Here is an 18,833-nt window from a genome sequence, read left to right as displayed (position 1 = left end):
GAATGTGTGGAAGCTAACCATTTCCAGGGAATTCTGTTGAAATGGAGGTTGATTTTAATTGACTTTGGAGGCTAACCCTTTCCAGGGGTTTTGTTAAAATGAATGGCAGAAAGATTATCTAATGGAGACTTCTTGTTTAAAGCCCAAGATGAAGGCTGACTCATGCTGAGGAGAAGTAAACATAGATCCTAGACTCTGCTAAGGAAGATTGATGAAGATAAGGGTGACAGAGACTGTCCATGTCTCTCATTCCAAAAGGTGTACTCAATGTAAAATTGAGACAAACTTAGCTTGTTTAAAGTCTGGGTTAAATTGGAAGAAACTCACCAGGGTAGGCTAAGAGGTGACTAAAGACCTGTTCCTATGTTTATAAGAAACCTGATGGGTCCTTGTATACAAGCTCAAGAGGAAGCTGGAAATGCTTTTAAGAAGCCTGTGGGTCCTTGTACAAAGCCCAAGAGGAGGCTAATCGAGGGTCCTTGTTATAGCACAAGAGAAAGCTATGTGGTTTTGAACTTATTTTGGCTCTAAGCAAATGGGTAAGAGGTTTCACCGGGAATAATTCCTCTTTGGGTGGATGTATCCTATTATTTGGGTTCTAAGGTTTTTACCAAGATGTTTCACCGGGAATAATTCATCTTGGGGGTTTGAACTACAGATCTCTAATTAGGAAAGAGCCTTCACCGGGAAGACATTCTCAATCCTAGGTCATATTCCTATAATATATATATAGTTTAACTGTCCTAGGGTTTATACTCAAACGTAGTTCTAAACTAATATATATGCACAGTTTATATTTGACAGTAATTTAAACAAAGACTGTAAATTGAAAGCTTGTAAAGCCTAACCTGGATGGAGTGGAGGCCATTGAAGAAGTATGTTCAGAGCCTCAACAGTAATTGGTGGATAACAGTTGAATGTATATATGATAAACAGTTAATGGTTTTTGAAAACAGAAGAAGTGAAGATGGACAAAGGTCACATAGGTATCTGAAGAGTTTCACCGGGAATAATGCCCTTCAAATACCAGAAGAATGTTTTGAAAACAGAAAGAAGATTTTGAAAATACAGTTTTGAAAACAAGCTAAGAAGAGAAGGTTTTTGGGACTTACACTCTATTAGAGGCCCAGTACTTTACAGTACTGGTGTAAAAGCAATTTGAAAATGATTTTGAATGATACAAGGTTTTGTTGTTTGAAAACCTTAATCATTTGATTTATTCGGAGATTGAAAACAGTTTTAAATTTTGACAAAAAGGTCAACTTAATTAAGGTAAAGATGAAGACTTTTTAACTAATTAAGACCTAAACAATTAGGGTTTTATCATAAAATTATTTACAAAGTGATTAGGTTAAAATAAAGTGACAATATATATTTAAAGTATTTAAGAAAACACTTAAAACATACTATTTTAAACCTAATTAAAATTCAAGAAATAAATAATATTTTTATGATTTTTTTGACTATTCACAAAATAGATATATTAAATAATAGGTGTATGAAAAATGAAGTGAAAATGATTTAATTTGATAGGTGAATTAATTGTGTGAAGTTGTGAAGACAATAGGTGTGACAAGTGATAAAAAATTAGGAATGTCTCCACCAAGGCTTGAACTTACGCCCTTTAGGTCACATACCCAAAACCAAACCACTGGGCCAGCGCGCGCATGGTGATAGTGATACACATCCAACACATTATATTTTCAGATAAACGTGTAAATCATGAAAAAAATAAAAGGAATAAAAAGTCTGGGGCGAGGGGGATTCGAACCCTAGACTTGAGGCATGAGGAGACTAAGAGCGCATGTGAGGCCACTAATGCAAACGATGTATTCGTTTAAACCACGCTTTCAGTTAAATATATTTTAAACCCTCCCCTGAGAATTCAAAAAATGGCGCCACCCACCATCTTCATCTTCAACCTCAAGCTCTTCAAATTTGAACTTCTGAACTTACTCGTTTCTCAACCAAACGTGATGATGTAAAGATGAATTTCACTCCAAATTTCCTCACGAATCTAAATATGTAACTAATATCTATTTATATTAACTACATCTAACTAATTTACCAGAAATCGTGAAGAACCCTAAATTTTAAAAATCAAATTAAATGACTATACTGAAAGATAAATGAATGATGATAGAGGGTTTTCAATCCTCTGATGATGCTGAACAAGATAGAATCGAGCTTTATCACAAAGAGTGCTTAAATTAAAGAGGTGAGGTTCAGAAACTTACCTCTGAAAATGGAGGTCGTGAGGATGATAGAGAGCACCTGGGCTTAAATGAATGATCTCAATAGCTTCCCTGAGACTCAATGATGCTAACTGAATGCTTATTGGAGCTTGAATCCTCCTGAATTGCTCTATGGACCTCCCTCGATTTCAGCTTCAAGTGAACATGGAGGTTGTTGAATTTGGAGTTACAGATGAGCTGCAGCCATCTGGTTAGCTTCACTATGACCTGAGGAGTGTGCCTGGATGATTGGCTTGGCTTGAAACCTCCTGAATTACTTTATGGACCTCCAACTGCAAGTGCTCCAAATGAGAGGTGGAGATGATGATTCTCCACGCCCAGCAGTGTTCCAGAGGTTTGGATCACCTCCAAATGCCTCCCTCAATGTGTTTGAATACTTATTTTCAAAGGGAGAGCTTTGGTTTGAAGAATCCGAGTCTTCTTGCCAAAGGACCTTTGAAAAAACTAAGTATGAAGAAAGAAAAGAGAAAGCAAGAATTCTGTTGCTTTGGTGTGTTTTTTGAATGAGAATGAGGCCTCTATTTATAGGCAATTGGTTCAGTACTGAGTGAGAGTGTGAGCTTGCTTAATGGGAGAGTTTTGGTTTCTTAGCCATGAAGAAATTCAAGGAATCTCCAAAATGCAATGATGCATTTTCGGGCTAGCTTCCCCTATCCAATTGATGCAAAGTGAGCTCCAATTGGTTGATGAGAAGATTCCTTGGGTGATTCATCAATTTGCCATAAATTCACAAAAGTAATCATTACATAATCACATGTTCTTGTTTTTAGAATCTTCTTCAATTCTTATGGCATTGTGAAAATGAATGCATGGCATGGTTTCAGACATGTTATGGGTCGTGTAGCATCCATTAGTGAAGCAAAATGCACAAAATTGCAAAGTTCCAATTTGCACATGACCTATAATTTTACTTCATGAGGCCAACTTTGAACAAGCATAACTCCTAGCTCAAATTGAATTTGGAGAAGGTTGAACACAATTTGGAAAGCCCTAAACATCTACTTCAAATCATTAGTTTATGTCTTCTTCAGAATCATTTGGGAAATTTGTGAAAAATGAGCCCAAAGTTGGATGAAAACTAGGTTAAAACACTTCAAAATCTTCAAAATCTTCAAAACCCTTAAATGGTTGATCTTTTGAAAAAAGTTCCTATGTGAGATGTTGTTTTATTTTGCAAGATCTACAACTTTCATGTTGGAAGTTTTTTGAGTTGTGTAGGTGAAATTTTGAGTTCTCACCATGCCCTCAAAAACCCTAATTCCCGACTTTTCGTTCCTTGATGAATTTCTTTGAATTTCTTTGGTCAAATGACTTTGACATCCATATATTGATGATATTGATCTTTGAAAGTCATTTTTTGACCAAAAACCTTAAAAGTCAATGATGATCCCACACAGTTGACTTTTCCTGACAAAGTGAATTTTTGGGCTTTTGTGTAGAAACAAGATCTTTTCCTCAAATGAATGATGTAAATGGATTATATTGAGGTAGTAGAGATTCTTGAATCATGTCTTGAGTTTTGGATCCATGCCCTGATTAAAAGTCAACTATCTTGGTGAATTAGGTCAAAAACCCTAATTGTCGACCAGAGGACAATGATGAGTGTAGACTTTGAATTGAGGTGTAATGTCCAGTGGATCTTGTCATAAGAGTTATTTGAAGATGATTAATGTCTTTGAATGGTTTCCTGGGGCTTTTTAGGGTTTCCCAAAGGTGATCCCTGATTTTAGTCCTTGATAGGCTCCAAACCCTAGTCTGTTGATCTGAGTAATCCTGTACTTAGATGACTGGGTGTCTTAATCAATCATAGGTGTAATAATGAGGCTTTTGAGTCTCATGATTGTGTTAGAGACTAATCCCTCTATTGATTGATCCTTTGCCTGAGTTTTCTTGTCTTTGAACACCCTCGATTGAATGTCAGGCTGTTCTGGGTACTTGCTTTGACTTGATGAAAAATCCTGAAGATATGTCATCTCAGGGGGGTCAAAAATTAGGGTATGACAGCGACCTCATGGGGGAAATCTTGGTTCCCGGAGTCTCAACCGTTCTCGGAGTAACTTATTTACATTCTTCCTATTGCTTGTAAACCTTAGAAAGAAATTTCACCTTTATTTTTGCAAGTAAATTCATTTTATTTTATGAAAACATTTGTTTCAAGAAAAATGACTGTTTAAACTTAAAATGCATTTCAAGAAACTGAAAAAGACTAGATTGCAAAGGAAAAGCACAAGGCTCAAATTATTATATATGGAATGGTAATCAGCCAAATGCTTGATTCCATGGAGTATTTACAAAGTTGGAAATTGGTAATTTTCGGGAAAAGGGCTACGATGAAACGTGACGACCGTTATCTTTCCTTTCCACTCCAAGTCGCGCTGTATCCGTGCTTCGTAGAAGATGACCTACTGCTGATGAATACTCTGCTATGGATTTTGAATGATCAAGTTTTGTCTTGAACACAGTTACTTGCCATATATCCCTAACTTTTGCGTAAACTACCCCTTTCGGGTTTTAAGTTTACTGGGATTGATTATTTATTTTTTATATGTCTCTAACTTTTGCCTGAACCGCCCTTTCAGGTTTTCGATTCACCGAGACGCTCTTTTTTGCCTAAGTCGCTCTTTGCGAGTTTTCAACTTAGCGAGCTGTTCTTTTGTTTATTTAGGCGAAGTATTTCTTGACTGCGTCGACGTTCACAGGACGGGTGAATTCTTCTCCATCCATAGTCGTGAGTATTAAGGCTCCTCCTGAGAAAGCTCTCTTGACCACGTAAGGGCCGTCATAATTGGGAGTCCATTTCCCTCTTGAATCTGTGAGAAAAGATTGAATCTTTTTTAGTACAAGGTCGCCTTCTTTGATTGTGCGAGGTCGGACCTTTTTGTCGAAAGCTTTCTTCATTCTTTGTTGATATAGCTGTCCGTGGCATAAAGCTGTCATGCGCTTTTCTTCGATTAAGTTCAATTCATCGAATCTGCTTTGACACCACTCGGCTTCGGTTAATTTTGCCTCCATCAAGACTCTCATTGATGGGATTTCAACCTCTATAGGTAGAACTGCCTCCATGCCATATACAAGGGAGAAAGGAGTACTCCAGTCGAAGTACGTACTGATGTACGGTAACCATGAAGAGCATACGGGAGCATTTCATGCCAATCTTTGTAAGTGATGATCATTTTCTGAATGATTTTCTTGATGTTTTTGTTAGCTGCTTCTACAGCTCCATTCATCTTTGGTCTGTAAGGAGATGAGTTGTGATGTTCAATCTTGAATTCTTCACAAAGTTCCTTCATCATTTTGTTATTCAAATTTGACCCATTGGCAGTGATTATCTTGCTAGGAATGCCGTAGCGACAGATGATGTGATTCTTGATAAACCTGACGACAACTTGTCTTGTAACGTTTGCATATGAAGCTGCTTCAACCCATTTGGTGAAATAGTCTATAGCTACCAAGATGAAGCGATGTCCGTTGGACGCTTTTGGTTCGATCATTCCAATCATGTCGATTCCCCACATGGAGAAAGGCCAAGGGGAAGAGAGTATGTTGAGAAGAGACGGTGGCACATGAATTCTATCGGCGTAGATCTGACACTTGCGACACCTCTTTGCGTACTGGTAGCAATCTGAATCCATTGTCAGCCAATAATATCCTGCTCTCAGTATTTTCCTTGTCATGGTGTGTCCATTGGTGTGAGTACCAAAGGAACCTTCATGTATTTCTCTCATGAGTATTTCTGCTTCTTTCTTGTCAACGCACCTGAGCAGAACCATGTCGAAATTTCTCTTGTACAGAACATCTTCATTCAGGAAGAATCTACAAGCTAACTTTCTCAAAGTCTTTCTATCTTTCTTTGACGCCCCAAGAGGGTACTCTTGCTTTTGAAGAAAGTTCTTGATGTCGTGATACCACGGTTTGTCGTCGATGATTGCTTCTACTGTGAAAACATGAGCGGGCCTATCCAGGCGCATAACATCGATCTGAGGAATGTCATTCCAATGATTTATCCTAATCATGGAAGAGAGTGTGGCTAATGCATCAGCCAAATTATTTTCTTCACGAGGAATGTGATGAAAATCTACCCTGTCGAAGAATGGTAACAATCTTCTCGCGTAGTCTTTGTAAGGAATTAGCCCTGGTTGGCGTGTTTCCCATTCTCCTTTGATTTGATTGATGACCAAAGCAGAATCTCCATATACATCCAAGTGTTTGATTCTTAGATCCATGGCTTCTTCGAGACCCATGATGCAAGCTTCATATTCGGCCTCATTGTTTGTGCACTTGAAAGTTAATCTGGCAGTAAATGGAATATGGGTACCCTGAGGTGTAACAATGATTGCCCCAATTCCTCGTCCATAAGCATTGACAGCTCCGTCAAAGATTAAGCCCCACTGGGATCCTATCTCAGGTCCTTCGTCTGGTAGTGGCTCGTCGTAATCTTTCATCTTAAGGTATATGACGTCCTCGTCCGAAAAGTCGTAACTGGTTGATTCATGACCATTGAGTGGGTGGTGAGCCAGGTGCTCAGCTAGAATGCTTCCTTTCACGGCTTTCTGTGCGTGATACTCAATGTCATATTCTGATAATAACATCTGCCAGCGGGCAATCCTCCCGGTTAAGGCAGGCTTCTCGAAGACGTACTTGATTGGATCCATATGAGAGATCAAACAAGTAGTATGTCGAATCATGTACTGGCGGAGACGCTTGGCAGCCCAGGCCAAAGCATAACACGTCTTCTCGAGCATGGAGTAGCGGGATTCACAGTCAGTGAATTTCTTGCTCAGGTAGTAAATGGCATGCTCTTTTCTCTTCGTCTCGTCTTGCTGTCCAAGGACACAACCCATGGAATCTTCTAAGACGGTTAAGTACATTATCAAAGGTCTTCCTTCCACTGGAGGAGACAAGATGGGTGGTTCGAGCAGATATTCCTTGATGCTGTCGAACGCTTTCTGACAATCGTCTGTCCAGACGCAACTTTGATTTTTCCGTAGAAGTTTGAAAATAGGAGCGCAAGTCGCAGTCATGAGATATATGAATCTCGAGATGTAATTCAGACGTCCAAGAAATCCTCTAACTTGTTTCTCGGTTCTGGGCGAAGGCATTTCTTGAATTGCCTTGACTTTGTCTGGATCTACTTCAATTCCTCGTTTGCTGACAATGAAACCAAGGAGTTTTCCTGAGTAGACACCAAAGGTGCACTTGTTGGGGTTCAGGCGAAGCTGAAACTTCCGTAAGCGTTGAAATAACTTTGTCAAATTCTGTATGTGATCTTCCTCATTTTCTGATTTGGCAATCATGTCGTCCACATAGACTTCCACTTCTTTATGCATCATGTCGTGGAAAAGCGTAGTCATGGCTCTTTGATAAGTTGCCCCTGCGTTCTTTAGTCCAAAAGGCATAACACGATAGCAGAACGTGCCCCAGGGGGTGATGAAAGCTGTTTTTTCCATGTCTTCAGGTGCCATTTTGATTTGGTTGTATCCTGAAAATCCGTCCATAAAAGAGAAAACTCTGGATTTTGCTGTACTGTCTACCAACATATCAATATGTGGTAAAGGAAAATCATCCTTAGGGCTAGCCTTGTTCAGATCTCTGTAGTCGACGCACATGCGGACTTTTCCGTCTTTCTTAGGAACGGGGACAATGTTAGCTAACCACTGAGGGTATTCTGAAGTGACAAGGAAACCTGCGTTGATCTGCTTTTGAACTTCCTCTTTGATTTTCATGGCCATCTCCGGATGAGTTCTTCTTAATTTTTGCTTGACCGGAGGGCATTCTGCTTTTAACGGCAAGTGATGCTCCACTATACTGGTATCCAACCCTGGCATATCTTGATAAGACCAAGCGAAGACATCTGAGAATTCTTTGAGCAGCTGTATCAAACTCTCTCTGATCTCTGAACTGAGCGAAGCTCCAATCTTAACCTCTTTTCTATTTCCATCGGAACCAAGGTTAATGATCTCTAGAGGCTCATTGTATGGCTGAATGGCCTCTTCCTTTTGTTGAAGTAACCGGGAAATTTCCTTTGATATTTCTTCGTCTTCTTCTTCCTCTGCCTCGAATACAGGAAACTCAAATCTTGGAGAAGTCATACGGTCGCACGTTTCAACGGGTTATTTTATGATTAATCTGCATATGTGTGATAAGTTTTATTTAGACAACGAGGGAAGACTCGGTGTATGCAGTTAATGGAATGTTTTGATGTTTTTTAAGGGTGCTTTTTAGGATTACCAATTTCCGAAAAAAGAAAAGGAAAAACTAAACGAAGGAACAGAATGACATTTTTATTTATTGACAGTCATTTCTTGAAATAAAGACCTTATAAAACAAAACTCTATTGCTTTGGGCGAAGCAAAGAGGGACATTTTCCTAAGAAATAGTAAAATGCAAAGCCCTATGAAACATCTCTTCACCCTGGGCTATGGTGAGAGGACAAAATAACGGTGAAAGTTCCTACTTAGGAGTGCGAACAATAGTTGAAACTTCAACAGCTGTCCAGTAGTGGCGAACCCCATTGTGCACTAAGTAATCTGGAACCTTAGGCTTAAGCTGGCCTGTGGTAGGTCTTGATTTACCAACCACTGTCTTTGCAACACTCAGACGATCTTCTTCTACTTCAGCTGACTGAGCGGTGTGAGCATACCCATTTCCAAGTGGAGTATGTCGGTTTTTCTTTTGAGGAAACTTCCAATCTTCTGAATGGAGAGACTCGTTGTCGGAGACACTTTCGAGATCATCCTCTTCTGTATTTTGGTCTTGCTCTTCTCCCAAGATGGCATTGACTAGATATGTGAACTCTAAATCCGTAGCCTCGGAAGGTGACTTGGGGATATAATCCTCAATGATGACTTCACCAGATGTTGATGATGAATAGCAAGGGTTATACATCTCTTTTGGCTGAGAGAGGTACTCATAATTAATGTTCCATCCAGTTGGAACAATGTCTTCAAGAGAGATTCTTGAACTTTCAGGAGCGGAATATTTCACCATGTAGTCGAATTTTCCGCTTGGTTCTCCTAATGTATCCCAAGTCTCTTCGGGGATAGGAGGAACTTCTTCTGATGAACCATGACTTCTGGTGGTGAAGATGTTAGTAACTTCATCACTGCTTAGTTGAGTCTTACTTTCAGATCCTTTAGTCGGGTAACAGCAAGGTGAATCAGACTCTGGTACGGGGATATATCCTGCTTTGTTAAGATAGGATAACCATTCCTCTTCATCGGTGATTTCCGTACCGATGGTATTGACTGTTTGTTGAACAGGTTGAAGAAAACCTCCACTGCAGAAAGTTTCTTGAATAGGGAGAACTACCTCAATCCCTGGAATAGTTTTTGATGATGTTGGAAAGAATCCAAATCCTGTTCTGTTCTTGTTGTTGGTAGGAATATTAATGTGCCCCCAACCACTGGTAGTACCATCCTACACAACTTGGATTGCATCTTTGTATGAAGAGATAGACGCTGCTTTCTCCTTTCCTTTGTCTAAGGAAAGTGCTTGGAATTTAGTTCCAACAACTTCTTTTGGTTCTATGTCGGAGAATGATGACAGGTTACTGACGATCAAAGCTCGTTCTCCACATACGGTTACCAATTTGTCATTTCTTATGAACTTCAGTTTCTGATGAAGTGTTGAAGTAATTGCCCCAGCCTCAAGAATCCATGGGCGACCTAGCAAACAACTGTATTGTGCTGGAATGTCCATAACTTGGAAAGTGATTTTGAACGTCTGAGGTCCAATAGTTATGGGAAGATCTACTTCTCCGAAAACTGACTTCCTTGATCCATCAAATGCTTTGACGATGACATGACTTTTTCTTAGAGGGTAATCTTCAAAAGATAATCTTGACAATGTTGATTTAGGCATGACGTTGAGAGAGGATCCATTGTCTATTAGGACTCCTTTGAGTGTATCACCCATGCAGCCAACTGAGATGTGAAGTGGAAGATTGTGATCCACTCCTTCTTCAGGAAGATCTTCGTCACAGAAACTTAGGTTAGTTCCGGCGGAGATGTTGGCAACGATGTTGTTGAATTGGCTTATAGTAACACTTGGTTCTACAAAAGCTTGTTCCAAAACTTTCTGTAGAGCTTCCCTATGAGCTTCAGAACTCAATAGCAGGGAAAGAACGGAAATCCTAGACGGAGTATGTAGTAATTGATCTACAATGTTGTATTCACTCCTCTGGATTAACTTCAAGATCTCATCATTTTCTTTCGCTTGAACAGCATTGGTCGGATAATTGTCTTGCCTATGTGGTACTTCCTCCGAAGGTTTCTCCACATTTTCTGTTGTTGTGTTGAAGACTCTTCCACTTCTGGTGACTCGACTAACATCAGCAATGTTGACAACAGACGGTAATGGTATTTCCTTACCATTTTCAATGAATGTAGCGTTGTACTTGTATGGTATAGCCTTGCTGGACTCATACGGTACAGGACCTGGTAAGTAGATGACTAGTGGTGCAACTGCTGTCTTCCGGCTGTCATACTTGACTTGCATTGGTTCATCTTGATTAATTTGAGGAGATACGGTAAAGACTTCGTCATCTTCTCTATTGGCAAGAACAGTAATGGTATTGTCATCCATCAGTTTTTGAATGTCGTTGCGAACATGCAAACATCCTCGTGAATTTCTTCGACAGATTTCGCATCTACTGTAAGCGTGGAAATCAGTTCCAAAGTAGGCAAGTCCATTTAAAGTCTTATGGAACCTGACTACCGATCCTTCAAGATCTTCAACTTTGTAGATTTTGTATTCTCCTGGACATCCTTGAACCATGTTGATGTCATGCTCAGTTCTGACTCGGATATGTTGAATCCATCCTAAGTCCATTTGTTCTTGTAATGCAGCTTGAACTACGGCACATCCTTGATTATTCTTTGGACAAATTTCACATGTGAAGTAGTTGTGAGGTGGTACATGACCGTACCCAGCTTGTTTAGCGTGCATCTTGACAAGATTTTCCCCTATCTGACGAATGTCGTAGATTTGAATGACATTGGGGTGTTGGTCTATCAGATTTACTGAAGCTTCTTTATGCTGCGGCAAAGGATTTGCTTGGACGTTTGGATTAGTATCTTTGAAAGATAGCATTCCACTCTTTACTAATCGTTGGACGTCCATCTTGAAAGCGAAACAATTCTCAATATTGTGACCCGGTGCCCCCTGATGATAGGGACAAGATTGGTCAGCCTTATACCATGGTGAGGAACTGTTTGTAGGATTTGGAGGACTCCTTGTCTGAATGAGTCCTTTTGCCAGTGACGTTGGAAACAAATCTGCATGCGGCATTGGTATGGGGTCAAAGGCAGGATACCTTGGAGCCCGATTGTTGTAATTTGGAGGTCGAACCTGCTGCTGAGGTTGCTGCGACCTTTGTTGAATTTGTTGTTGTGAAACCTGAGGTTGATAAGCTGGCGCTGAGTTAACAACCAGAGTTATTGTTGCAACCTGAGGTTGGAATTTCTTCTTGATTTTGTGCAAGATATTGCTGACATCTTGATCCTTTTTCTTCTAGAAAGAACTTCCATACTTCCTTGGACCAATAGAAGATTCTGGTTCTTTGTTCAAGCGTCCTTCTCGAACTGCTTCTTCTAAACGCACACCCATGTTTACCATCTCGGTAAAGTCACTTGGTGCACTTGCAACCATTCGTCCGTAGTAGAATGGACTCAAAGTTTTGAGATAGATTTTTGTCATTTCTTTCTCTTCAAGTGGTGGACAAATTTGAGCAGCAACTTCACGCCATCTCTGAGCGTATTCCTTGAAGCTTTCTTTATCCTTTTGAGTCATGGCCCGGAGTTGATCTCTATCGGGAGCCATATCCAGATTGTACTTATACTGTTTGACGAAGGCCTCTCCGAGGTCTCGAAAAGTACGAATCTCTGAACTGTCCAAGTTCATGTACCATTTGAGTGCAGCACCAGTCAGGCTGTCTTGAAAATAATGAATGAGCAATTGTTGATTATCAGTCTGAGTTGACATTCTTCGAGCGTACATCACAAGATGACTTTGTGGGCATGAATTCCCTTTGTACTTCTCAAACTCTGGTACTTTGAATTTGTGAGGAATCTTAACATTTGGAACCAGACAGAGGTCTGCAGCATTCTTTCCAAATAGATCTTGTCCTCGGAGAGTCTTGAGTTCCTTCTGCATTTGCAGAAATTGTTCTTGGAACTCGTCCAATCTTTCAGACACGCCAGCATCCTCACTTGGAGCGTGATGATATACTTGTCCGCCCTGCGGGGGAAAAGTATGCATAATAGGTCGTGGAGAAACCATGACAGCAGATCTTGGTATCTCAGCATTCTGTTGTGCCAAACCCATTGCCATTGCTCTTGGAACTTCAATTTCCAGAGGTTTGTAACCCTCCGGTGGACGCATATCCATGGTGACTTTTGGAGCTTCAGAAGTTGGAGGTATGTACCCTTCTGGAGTAAAGTTATACGGCATGCCCCAAGGTCGATCAGGCGGCATGGTATACTGAGGAATAGGAGTAGAAACAATCTCGGAAACCACAGTCCTTTGCGGTTCTTCTGGCGTTGGTCGATTCTGCGCAACTACCAGTGCTTCTACCATACTATTGAGTCTTTCAACAGTACCTTTGAGAGTATTGATCTCTTCTCTGAGTTCTTCATTCTCTTGCTCAAAGTCTTCCATTCTTTTCTTGCGACTTGAACGTGTGTTGTATGGATGAGACAGCTTGAAAGTCTTGGTTCACCTCCTTCTCCTCCTCTCTTTCTGGAGAAAGGAAAGTGACTATTAGATCCGCGATAATTCTCGTGTCAGTGCGTACGACTAAAGCGATGTATGATATGCAATTAAGTTAATATTTTTCAAGGAAACACCATAATTACGTTATGAAACATCAAACTTTTATTAATTAAGCGAAAATGCCGTTTTTACACACTTTGAAAAAGGGAAATACAGAGAAACTGAGAGAAAGGACTCTAAAACTTTGATGATGAGCCGACTTCACGTTCTAACATCTTCTTTTGTTTCTTGAGCTGAGCGTTCTCTGACATGAGTTGATCGATGATCCAGGAAGCAGGAGGGATATGATGAGAAAGTGACGATTGTGTCACTTGTCGATCGAGTACTTCAAGTAACTCATCCTTCCTTCTTATGATGTTTTGAATCTTAACATTTTCCGTGTTGACAATTCGATACTTGTTCCTCCAAGCATTCATTTCTTGGCATACCTTGTTTAATGCCTCTTGCAGTTTTTCAACATCAGTGGAGAAAAGGTAAATTGGTTCCCTTAGGGGAATGGGTTCTTGATGTTGATATGGCATCCTGAGCTTGAATGCTCTGACGCGTACCCATTGAAGGTAAGGATCCAGGGAGATGCAGAGATGTTTTCCTAACAATCTTCTCCCTTTGCTGTGAACAAGACGCCAGGCTTGGACAATTTCCTTCTTCAGCATGTTGCCATGATCGTCGATGTTCTTGAAGAACAGACCCTCCAATCGGATGTTACTTGGAATATTTTTCATGGGATAGCCGTATTGACGACGGGCTAAAGCTGGATTGTAACTGATTCCTCCCTTAGTTCCAATAAGGGGTACGTTGGGAAAACTTCCGCAACTGAAGATGATCTTGGTTTCGTCGTTGTCAGGACTACACCAATCAATGTCTGTATGAGTGAGAGACATGATTTTCTGTGACCAGTAAAGGCCATCCCTCATATTCCAGAAAGTGCTAGACTTTGGCAGGTGCGAAACGAACCATTCGTATAACAACGGTACGCAGCATGTGATTAATCCTCCTCGCTGCAGGTTTCTTGAATGCACAGAGTGATAAGCATCCGCAAGCAAGGTTGGAACTGGATTTCCAATTAAGAAGATCTTAATTGCGTTGATGTCGACGAAATCGTTAATGTTAGGAAACAAAAACAATCCGTAGATAAGCAAAGCCAAGATTTCCTCAAAAGCGCTCATATCTTGGATGCTGACGAAGTACCGAGCTTGATCAAACAGGAATTTGGAGGGCAATCCTTGAATTCCTCCTCTACTCACCATATGAGTTCTGACGTCGACTACGTTCAAAGGAGTAGTTGCAGCAATGATAATGTCGTCAGGATTCTTTTCCAAACCGGAGTACGGATCTTGCGCGTACACGGGTATTCCAATCAGACGAGAGTACTCCTCAAACGCAGGCATGAGCTGATAATCTGGAAAGGTGAAGCAGTGATACATTGGATCGTAAAACTGCACCAAGGTGGGAAGGATTCCATCCACAATGTTGGTATTGAGCAAAGGCAGAAGTTTTCCATACTTCTCCTTGAAAACCTGGGGGTTGACCACCAGTTTTCCGAGCTTTCCCAGTTCCTCGCCCTGGGGAATCTTGAAGGTGTATTTCCTAGCTCTCTTTCTTCCATAATCCATGGTATAGATCCTTAAGTCCTTTCTCCGTTTCTCTCTTTCTATGAAGTTCGAAACGTTCGTTATTTAGTTTCCTTGAAAAACGACTCGAAAAAGACTCTTTTTGTTTTTAGTTGTTATTAATGAATGATGCATGAGTGCATGAATGCACACACAAGAGTTTTAAACAAACACGGCGTTGAAGGGTATAGTGGTCCTGAAGTCAAAACGCAAACCCCGCCCCAATGGTAAACTAAGGTTAAGGAGTTTTTTACCTGTAGAACGGGTTCTAGGGGTCTCAGAGTTTTTGCTCAACCTTAAAGATACGTTGATTGGTATCTATAAGAGAGTTTTCTCTGAGTGTAGTATCTGCGTGACAATTACTTTCGTAATCACCGCTCTACGTCCTAAAAAAGGCTTTAAGTGGGGTTAATGTGTTTCTAGGTCCTCCTGGTACAAATCAGTCTCGGAATGCAGTGGCGCAGTTAATCACAACCAGCCAGGAAAATCCCAAGAGTAGACTTGGAAACCAAGATTAGAGGGTCTTCACCGGGAAGACATCCTCCATCCTATCTTATGTTGCACTCAAATCCGGGTATAGGATTTCTCACCACAAGGGGGAATCAAGCCCTTTCCCGATACAGAATAAACAAAATAAACAAATATATATGCAGCAAACACATGATATGACACAGAGGTTAGGCAGGACCTCTCTTGTTTGAGGGGGAGTTTGGCATCCCTAATTCCTCATTGGGGCTGGACCAGCAACAGGTCAACCATTGGTTTGGATGAAAAACCAAGGTTTTTAACACTTATATCCCCAGCAGAGTCGCCATTTTTCTGTGGTGTCGTTTTCTTTACCTCCCCGTTTCACTTGGGAGGACGGCACGCTAGACCCTTCACGCGAAATTTGGAAGGAGAATGCGCCCGTGGTGGGATGAATTTTGTTTCAGTTCTTCCTACGATATCACACGAACTTTCTTATTGGTCCTACGAGTAGGAAAGGGAAAAAAGATCTCAACTAAACCCTAGGAGTTTGCTAAGTGTGGGGATTTCACCTAGACTATAAATTCTGGAGTCCGGGGGGTCGGTTATACATAGGGAAGTGTTTAAGCACCCTACATATCTGTAGTACTCTACAGGAACCTTCTCTGTGTCATTGTGTTTGTGTTTGTTTGCTAATGATTGGGAAAGTTTCTCCTTTGTGTTAGGAGAAGGAATTGAATTGATTTGAAAAGACAGACAGATAGACAAACTGACTATTTTTGGTATTTTATTAGCTCGCTGAGATTCCTTGTGAACCTCATGCCTACATATCCCTAGTGGAAGTCAGAGCTTAATGTAGTTCGGGGAACTAACTAGGGAAATTAAATGTTTTTGGTGCCTTGCTTGAAGCTCAAGGTTGAAGCTTGAATTAAATCTCTGTTTATAGTAAAGAGACATGAAATCATCTTTACAGAGAGGTATTTGTACTATTCTACCACAAACATTTTGAAAGAGTGACAGAATAATTGAATTCATTTCATTCAAGAGGGGGACCTTACTTGTGTGTGCAAGTATGCTAGTCAGATGCCTCTTAAATGAAAGAAAGATGCTCGTCCAAATTAGGGAAAGTTACCACATGTCTGGGTTTTACTGCCAGCTCATGCCTTTCAAAATCCTAAATGGGAGACTTGATTGAAATTGAAATGAAATGTAATGTTTGTTTGTTTGAATGTGGTAGAGTAGTAAAAATATCTCTCTATAGAGATAAGCTATGTCTATCTACTGTATAAAAGATTTGACTTTAGCGGCTTGTATGAGGCCCAAGCTTGAGGCTTTTTGATTGATTAATTATTTATTATTGACTCTGGGAGATGACTCCACTGGGGATTAATTACAGGGGTATTTTTGTGTTCTGTACAAAGCCCAGAATTGAGGCTGACTCTATTTGGAGAGTGTTTATTTGATGGATTTTATTTGGTGTTCTGTACAAAGCCCAGAATTGAGGCTGACTCTACTTAGGGAGACTCTATTTGTGTGCCTTGTACAAAGTCCAAGGTTGTGGCTAACTGCTGAGGATAACTGATTTTTTTAAGACTATTAATGACTCTATTTTGTGTGCCTTGTACAAAGCCCAAGGTTGTGGCTGACTTTAGTTAGGGAAGTTTTATTGTTTGGGGTGCCTTGTATGAAGCCCAAGGTTGAGGCTAACTGTTTTTGTTGGTCTTAACTCTACTGGAGATTAAAAAAAGACTGTTTTTTCTCTTTGGAAGCTAACCCTTTCCAGGGACTTTTGTTGAAATGACAGATTGATTTTAATTGACTTTGGAGGCTAACCCTTTCCAGGGACTTTTGTTGAAATGACAGATTGATTTTAATTGACTTTGGAGGCTAACCCTTTCCATGGAATTTTGTTAAAAAAGGTGGATTGATTTTGGAGGCTAACCCTTTCCAGGGATGGGCAGAAAGATTATCTAGTGGAGACTTCTTGTTTAAAGCCCAAGATGAAGGCTGACTCAATGCTGAGGAGAAATAAGCATAGATCCTAGACTCTGCTAAGGAAGATTGATGAAGATAAGGGTGACAGAGACTGTCCATGTCTCTCATTCCAAAATGTACTCAATGTAAAATTGAGACAATACTTAGCTTGTTTAAAGGCTGGTTTAAATTGGAAGAAACTCACCAGGGTAGGCTAAAAGGTGACTAAAGACCTGTTCCTATGTTTATAAGAAACCTGATGGGTCCTTGTATACAAGCTCAAGAGGAAGCTGGAAATGCTTTTAAGAAGCCTGTGGGTCCTTGTACAAAGCCCAAGAGGAGGCTAATCGAGGGTCATCGAGGGTCCTTGTTATAGCACAAGAGAAAGCTATGTAGTTTTGAACTTATTTTGGCTCTAAGCAAATGGGTAAGAGGTTTCACCGGGAATAATTCCTCTTTGGGTGGATGTGTCCTATTATTTGGATTCTAAGGTTTTTACCAAGATGTTTCACAGGGAATAATTCATCTTGGGGGTTTGAACTACAGATCTCTAATTAGGAAAGAGCCTTCACCGGGAAGACATTCTCAATCCTAGGTCATATTCCTATAATATATATATAGTTTAACTGTCCTAAGGTTTATACTCAAATGTAGGTCTAAACTAATATATGCACAGTTTATATTTGACAGTAATTTAAATAAAGACTGTAAATTGAAAGCTTGTAAAGCCTAACCTGGATGGAGTGGAGGCCTTTGAAGAAGTATGTACAGAGCCTCCACAGTATTTTTTGTTGTTTTGTTGATAACAGTTGAATATATATATGATAAACAGTTAATGGTTTTTGAAAACAGAAGAAGTGAAGATGGACAAAGGTCACATAGGTATCTGAAGAGTTTCACCGGGAATAATGCCCTTCAAATACCAGAAGAATGTTTTGAAAACAGAAAGAAGATTTTGAAAATACAGTTTTGAAAACAAGCTAAGAAGAGAAGGTGTTTGGGACTTACACTCTATTAGAGGCCCAGTACTTTATAGTACTGGTTAGAAAAACAGTTTGAAAATGATTTGGAATGATATAAGGTTTTGTTGTTTGAAAACCCTAATCATTTGATTTAATCAGAGATTGAAAAATAGTTTTGAGAATTGACAAAAGTCAACTTAATTAAAGTAAAAATAAAGATTTTTACTCAATTAAGACCTAAGTAAATAGGGTTTTATCATGGATTTTATTTACAAAATGATTAGGTTAAAACAAAGTGAAAATATGTATTTAAAGTATTTAAGAAAACACCTAAAACATACTATTTTAAACCTAATAAAAATATATGAAATAAATGACATTTTTATGATTTTTTTTATTATTCATAAAATAGATATGTTAAATGACAAGTGTGTGAAAAATGAAGTGAAAATAAATTAATTTGATAGGTTAAATAATTATGTGAAGTTTGTGAGAAAAATGAAAGAAATTGGTGTTAAAAAAATAGTTTTGGCCCTTGGAAGGTTTGAACCCACGCCCTCTAGGTCACTCACTCAAAATAATACCACTGGGCCAAGGCGCGCTTGGTGTTAGTAACTTGCACTCATTTGATTATGTTTCAAAACAAGTAATAAATCTTTGAAAAATAAAAGAATCAAAAAGTCTGGGGCGAGGGGGATTCGAACCCCAGACTTTGGGCATGAGGAGACTAAGAGCGCATGTGTGGCCACTGGGGCAAATTATTCAGTCGTTTATAAAACGCCTATCACTCAAAATAA

Source organism: Vicia villosa, unplaced genomic scaffold (genome assembly GCF_029867415.1).
Source record: "Vicia villosa cultivar HV-30 ecotype Madison, WI unplaced genomic scaffold, Vvil1.0 ctg.000426F_1_1, whole genome shotgun sequence".
NCBI classification, from domain to species: domain Eukaryota; kingdom Viridiplantae; phylum Streptophyta; class Magnoliopsida; order Fabales; family Fabaceae; genus Vicia; species Vicia villosa.
The sequence above is the reverse complement of the archived record's forward strand: the minus strand, read 5'-3'. Positions refer to the sequence as shown.